This window comes from Corvus cornix, chromosome 9, assembly GCF_000738735.6.
Source record: "Corvus cornix cornix isolate S_Up_H32 chromosome 9, ASM73873v5, whole genome shotgun sequence".
In the NCBI taxonomy this organism is placed as follows: domain Eukaryota; kingdom Metazoa; phylum Chordata; class Aves; order Passeriformes; family Corvidae; genus Corvus; species Corvus cornix.
In genome coordinates this window covers 2942468-2950030 of record NC_046339.1, presented here as the reverse complement: position 1 = coordinate 2950030, position 7563 = coordinate 2942468, and the positions used below count along the sequence as shown (strand labels likewise).

Genomic DNA, 7563 nt, shown 5'->3' with positions numbered 1-7563 from the left:
AAGCTGAATGAATTTGGTTTATATGAGTGCGGTTTGGGATGACTCTCTTGAAGCCAGGGAAGCACTGATGTGAGATACCATGTAATAATAAGTTATTAAAAGCAGTAACTCTTCTGATCCTTACACAAACTCTGAGAGCAGCACTGGCATCGATGGAGCCCCACAGTTCTGGGAGTCAGAGTTCATAGTGGGGGCTTATCCTCAGTAAATTCAATCCCTGCTCTGATTTGCACTTGCCTGAAAAGACACTCAGGATCAGTCCCAATTCAGACTCAAGTTAAATTCAGTCTTGGATATATGCACAAATTATAAATACCTGGAAAGAAACTGATTAAGGATTAAGGCTGGTTAAATAAAGAATTAACTCAAAATTAAAGGGAAAACAATACATAAACCATAGACTGTAAAATGCCCTGACATTCTTGAAAATCGAGATTCTGTATTTCTGTACACATGTATTATGAACTTAAAAGCATGAATGTGTTTTATTCCTTGCCAGATTTGTTCCTCTGCTTGGAAAACATTTATTCTGCTTCTAGTGTACACAGAATTCAGAATTAATGTTGCTGTTCTGGTTGAGCAAAAACAACCTTGACTTGTATTAGGCATCATTTTATCATGCCAAGATTTCTTGTGTAAAAACATAACACGAGCAGAGTTCTCAGAATTAAGCTGGTTAATTATTACTATATAAACAGGTCAAGGATCAAGAGAGACAGTAAATTCTTGTGAAGTGTGTGTAGATTGTATTTCCAAATTACAATACTGAAAGCCAGAGCTGTCTTAATGTGCACAGAAGAGGTCTGATATCCAGAGGTGAAATATTGTGGTCTCAGGGAACATTTTTCACACACTAATAATCAAAATTAAAATGCCAGTAGTTACTTACATAAAATAATGCACTGTTGCCATTAGTCAAGTATTTATTAGGTGCAATAATATTCACTGAAAAATTACATAATCCAAGGCACATTTTCTTATGTACTGTAGAAACAAACAGAAACTCCATCTGCAAGACTCCAGTCTGGTTTCCTGATGAGTTTCTCAACCTAAACCCCATTTCCCTGGTTCAGCTTTCCTCCCAGGGCCTGCTCAGACACTGCTCTCATCACCTTCCCCCAGGATTCCCACAGGGGAGATTTCTTTGGGGTCCCTTTATCTCTTTGCAGCATCACCCCACTAAAAACTGAATGTGCAGCTGTAACTTTACATTTTAAACAGACACCTTTCACTAAAAAAACCCTGCCTGGGTGTTTTACACCTGAGCAGGGGCTGTGAGCAGGGCATGGAATGTGGGACACAGCAGAGACTGAGCAGAGAAACCTGGCTCAGATGCAGCAGGGGAAAGACTTTTCCGCTGTAACTGGGTGGGATGGGAGCTCCCAGAACAACAGGTGGCAATGAGGGTCGGGCAGCACAGATTTCAAACTGGAAAAGCAGCTGGTAGCAACTGGGAAACCCACCGAGGTCCCAGCACCCCCTCATAGTCTTCCACACCATTATCAGCACAGCTCCTGCTGTTACCAGTTAATCATTAGCAATCCCCTAACGAGCTAATTATGGTGTTGGAGTGGCTCTGCCCTTTGCTGCTGCTGCTGCCAACACCAGTTTGTGGTTTACCACTGAACAAATCACAAAATCCCAGAATGGTTTGGGTGGGAAAGGATCTTGAATTCTCTCCCATTCCACCCCCACCATGGGCAGGGACACCTTCCACTGTCCCAGGCTGCTCCAAGCCCTGTCCAACCCGGACTTGGACATTTCCTGAGTGTAACCCCTCTCTTCAGCTTTGGCCACGGTCACCTTTGAACCTTTTAAGACACTTAAAGTTTCATTTCATGGAATTAAGGGCATAATAACAGCACACTCCTTAGGCTGGGAATGGTCACGTAAGCAGCTGGAACCAGCCAAGGGTTACGTCCTGCTGAGCTTCCTTGGGTTGTTCTAGATGGCCAAAATCCAGGACTAAATAAATGGCTCAGACTCCAGATTTTGTAAATACACACAGGACTGAGAATACAGTCGAGTGACAACATGAGAGTGACAACACTGCAGGTCTGCTGAGAACTGAGCAGTGGAGTTTCTTCAGCTGGAATTCTTTTTCAGACATTTTCTTTCTGGAGGTTTTTTATTCAATTATTTTGCTCACAGAAAACAGTATTACTAAAAAACCCCAAACAACTACTTTCTTTTTTTTCTTTTTAGTGAGAAAATGGAAAGTAGAAAATAAAGTAGTTCAATGCTCCAGCAGCTTCCTGAGCAGAGCCAGGCCTTTCTAACTGAGCTGATGTCCCACACTTGGACAGCCAAGCAACACCAGACATGAAAACTGAATAACTGAGTTATCCTAGATGTTAAGGCTTCTTTGTCTCTAATAAAAGCAACGTAGAATCTAAATTCCATTCGACTGACACGTCAACCCCGTGAACTAAGACTCCAAACAGTTTTATAAAACAATTAAATCAACATGTATGTACTTTGTTGGGACCTTGGAAAGGATTTCAAAACTAATAAAGAACTCTATCAGTAACTACAAAAAATCTGCAATAACAGGGAAAGGTCTCAGCAAAGTGGGAAAAGCACAGATGTGTAAACACAGCTGAGCAGAAATGTGTGTGTGGTTCATTCACTTGTTTGCCAAAGTGTCATTACTTCAGTACATTATTTACAGATAAAAAATAACATATCCTTGCAGTCATGTGGTGCTGCTGGCTCCTTAGCCTCCCACTTATCTGACAGGGTAACCAGCAATTCTGGGCACAAATAATTTGGCCACTTTGGTAGTCAGCTCTTGGCCCAGGAAAACTCTTTTATCCAAAGAAAGAAGCAGCCAGACGGGAAAATCAGCTGTCAAGGTTGGTCTTTTTCTGCTTCCTTTTCAAATCTGAGAGTGCTGAAAGTGGGAGAGGTGGAAGTGCTGATGTGATCAGACAGGCAGGTTACAGTAAATAAACAAAGCCCCACTGTCCCCCCCCCCCCCCCCAGATTTCTGGGTTAATTGGATGCCACGGCTCTGACATTTCAGTGGGCACAGGACGAGAGCAGCGCAGCTGGAGGGGCTCCGGTGCCTCCGTGGTGTCCTTTAGTCCTGAACTCTGGACTGTCCCCTCATTGGTCCCACAGGCATTGTGGCTGGCACCTGACCAGAGCAGCTGGAGGGTGTTCAGAGCTGCAGCCAGCCACAGGAATCTGGGAAAACCATGGAATTGCACCCAGAGCCTGGAGCAGGTGCTGCACAAGTCTGGCCCTGGGTTTGGGCTGCACACGGGGCAGGGATTAAAGGTGTCAAGCAGGAAGCTGGGAGTTCCTCCTCTGTGGGAACCCCAAAGGACAATTAACTGATTGCTGATGGGGAGAAATGTCGTGGTGTTGGTCCTTTCCATATGCAAAATAAAGAAAGGAGTCCTAGAAAGGTTTGGGTTGGAAAGGACCTTGAAGATCATCTCTGCTGTGGGCAGGGGTGACACCACCTGGGTCAGGTTGCTCAGGGAATGCTCTGGAGAATGGATAAGCACTTAAATGTATTGCAATACTCTACAGTTCTGTTTTACTGCTGAGAAATCTCACCTTAGACACAGAAAGGACATATAAATATTAGGGGACAATGGAAGACTCTACAAAATGTACAGGCACAGGGAAAGGCAAGGGGATGGTTTGCACCTGGTTTATGTGGGGTCACCGCTGTGCAAAGGGGACTGGAGTAGGAACAAGCAGGGCTGCAGGGGAGGAAAAGACATCATCTAAATCTATTGTGGTCAAAAACCCCAATGTCAGCCTTAAAACTGCAGAGGAATATTGGAGGGACAATTAGCATTAGGTGGTGTAAAGTAACAAGATGATGGAACTGCACATATTCTTCTCTCTTTAAAGTGTTAGCAGGACATCGAGGTGGAATTGAAATATTTTGAATGTCAGTTGCTTGGTCCCACTGGGAGTTTCCCAATCACCACAAATCCAGCCATAATCAATGCACTCACACCTGTGCTGCAGTCTGCAGCTCCTTCTCTCTGCTGGTCCCCCTCTCAGGTGTCTCTGCAAGGTGTGTTACAAACACCAGAAACGGAGCTCGCCCTTCTGAGCTCACCTGCTGCTCCTCCAGGGCACAGAGTGGTGGCCAGAGAGTTGATTCTTCAAAAGTGTTTTCCTTTGTGCCACAGTCGTGCCGTGAGATCACCAAAGCCCGGGTACTGAGATTTGCCATCACTCCATGGTGCTGTTCCAACCTGCTCGCTGCTTCTGCTGGGGAGGCTCTGAGATTGCAGGGCTGGGGAAGCTCCTCGGAGGCTCTTTGCAGATAATCCTTGGTCACAGCTCAGCAAGGCCCTGCTGATAACCCAGAGCTTTCTTTCACAGTTAAAAATTCCAGTTAGTAATGTAACCTGCCTGATAGCTCCAAGGAACGTCTCTTCCTTCTTCTCCGGCTTCCTCAGGGCACAAAAACTGCGCTCAGCTTTTCTCATTTCCCTTTTCTCTGCCAGTGACCCCAAGGGCACCTGCAGCCGGCAGGGCTGGCACAATTAAGTTAATCATTACCTGCTGCAGCTGTGGGGTCGATGCTCCAGGTAACTCAGCTGATTAACACTTGTGATCCTGCAGTGCTGGTTCCTCAAATCTTTGCATTCTTCCTCCTGGGATTAATCCCACTTTGCGGATTTGTGCTTAGGTCTTCGGATCCTGGAGAAGCCAGGCTGCTCCAGAGCTCCTCATCTTCTCGCTCTTTGCAAAAACACTTTTCCATAAGCAGCACTCTTGTTTTACTGAGAAATAGCAGCAAATCGTCGCATTTCTAAGAATTCTGAAAAATAAAGTTCCCAGGCTTTCCCAGCTGTAAAAGCCTCAGAAAGGCTTCTCTTCCCTTTCCTACACTCGGTTTCTTCTGGCAGAAGTATGTCTGTTACACAGCAATTTTCTTTCCATGTTTTTAAAGTGGCTGATTTTAATTTGGATGTATTTTCCCCTGCAAATCCTTTCAGTCAATACGGAATTACATAAAGTAGCTTTTTGAAGAGAAATTATATCTGGAGATGTTTCCACTGAGTGTGTCTGTATTTTACACAAATTATTTCTTTTTCTATGTCTTGGTGGCCCTATCATTTTTGATGACCTCTGCTCCACCAGCCTGATCTTAAAGAGATAAAATGAAAATAATGATGTAATATTTTTGATCCATCCACATCAAGAGTGATGCTTTCAAATGGAGACAGGGCGGGAAAAGTTTACTTGGATGATGGGAGGAAAGTAAATGTTTTTTATCCCCCAAAAAGATGAAAATAGGTTGGAATGGCTTAGAAATGTGTTTGCTTCATAGAAGTTTAACATAAAGAAAGGGAAGAAATTGTAAAATTTAGAATAAAAAGAATTTTGTATAGATTTATCTGGAAAGGGGAATAAAGTTTCTAATCATGAGTGACTGTCAAATGCTCTTCCATAAGGGATCATCAAAACTTCCCAACTGCTAGTCTTGAACAGAAGGTGAATTCTTTGCATGTGCTATGCAAAACCTGAAGTAAAATACAAATATTGACTTCAGTTCTCCATTATTCCCAAAAGGGCAAAAGTACTGTGCAAGCTGGGAAAGCTCCCAAACGCGTTTTTAGGAACATGGAGTGTTTTAGGTGTCCTCCACCAGGCAGTATTATTTATAATGCAAAGGAAAATATTCCAGAGTCTCACATATCAATGCAGGCTGCCTCAAGGCAGCTGATTTTCTGGGATCACAACTGCATCAACTGACAATGGAAATTAAACGCTTTGTTTTCTGCCAGTTGCTGCTGCCGTGGTACCTGTGAAATAACACCTACGAGGGAACTTTTTGGCTGAGCATTCATCGTATTCAAGATTTTTATCTTGCTTTATGTGCCCAGGATATTTGGGTCACGTTTCTCTGACCACTGTGCCCGTGGCAGCCTGGCAGCTTTCGGGACACTGCACAGCTGAAAGCCTTTTCCTGGTCAAAAAGGAGCAGAACCTCGTATAAAACCGCTTTTACACTTTTCAGAGCTCTCGCTGCCCTGAAGACGTTCCTGTCTTCTCCTTCGGAATGTTTTCCATATTTTCTGTCTTGTGACTGCATTTGAAATCAAGAGAATGTTCAATAACACCAAACTTTTATTTGGGGTTTATTACTTTTTGCCATGAAACACATTAACCATTTTGGGGTGGTTTTGAAGAATAAGCAGACACTTTTACTGCATTGTTTAATTTTTTTTGAACAATCAAACATCCACCTCTGAATCCATTAATATCTCTATTGGTAGACTCACAAATCTTCATCTGGATGAAAGTTCCTCCACTGTTTTCCAGTTGGCTCCATTTGCTGGCTTATTTCCATGCTGAACATCTGCACACATGGGTGGTATCACTCAAACCTTCAAGACAAAGTTTATTTTGGATTTAAAGGATCTTTTTGATGCTGATGCCATTCATTCAGACATAACAGCAACATTTTCCACAGCAGCAACATAGTTCCCAATTTTTTTTTTTTTTAATACCTATACAAGGGAAAAATATGTTTTATCTACCTTGCAGAGCTTCAGACTCACAGGATGTTTAAAAGAAAAAAAAGTCTTTGTTCTGATTTATGAGAAATCACAAGGGATACAGATTCCCCCCTTGGGATATCTCTAATGAAGTGGAACCACATCGAGACTGAGCTCCCTCCTCGTGTGCCCTGATTGTCTGCTGGGTGCTGTTACAAGCTGAGGCACAGCAGCTCGGGAGCCTGAGCTAAAGCAAGCACAAGGATTTATTGCAGTAGGGAAGTGCAGGATATTTGCTGAGTAAGCCAGGACTTCTTGCATTATGCCAGGGATTTAAAGGGACAAAAAACCTGTCTCAGCAGCAAATCTTGGGGCACTCCACATTAACCTCTCTGTATGGCAAGAATTAGATCTTTTTTCTTCTCCTTTGTTTTCCCTATCTCACGAGTACGTTTTAATCCATGGCAGAAATTTACCTTTTTACCCTGCAGTTTTCAAATTTCCCTAACAGGCTTTGAGGATGGATTGGGTCAAAAAACCTTCTAAAACCCACCACTGGATGATCTCTTTAGGTTTGCTTCTCTTCTGTGGATCTTCCTGGCAGCACTCAACAGATCTGTGGGGCAAGATTTTGAACCATTCCAAAGCGAGGGTGAGGATTTCCCCCTCTTTCCCCACTTTGTCAGTGTTCTGGAGTTTAATATTCACATTCATCAGCTCATCTCAGACTCTAAACTCGACACAGCAGGAGCTGCTTGTCGATAATTTAGACAGGAGGAAATCTGAGAACGTCCAACACATAATTACCCTCTTTCTGAAAGGACAGATTCACATCTCAGTGAAATAGATGGACAGGAGCAGGCTCTGAAGTGCTGCTGTGATTTCCAGTAGCTAAAAATCTGGTTGTATCCTTCAGGAGACTATTTTGGGAGAGAAAACCACTGTGCAGCAGATAATCTGCCACCAAAGTGTGCTCCACAAGCCAGGACAGCCCCAGCTCCCAGCAGGGAGCTGAATAACCTGAGTCGTGTTCCTCATGTTCTAACAACTCCTGATCTGGTGCATTCCCACTGAGGTGCATGAA

At 43.5% G+C, this 7563-nt stretch overlaps 1 protein-coding gene across 1 annotated transcript in view; it reads left to right on the top strand.

The window, feature by feature from the left end:
* The first annotated feature begins 2731 nt into the window (after positions 1–2731).
* BCHE (butyrylcholinesterase) overlaps positions 2732–7563 on the top strand; it is a 48495-nt gene continuing 43663 nt past the window's right edge. The window contains exon 1 of the mRNA XM_019284735.3: positions 2732–2855. The gene's annotated coding sequence lies outside the window, so the exon portion shown is untranslated. The remainder of the gene's footprint in view (positions 2856–7563) is intronic.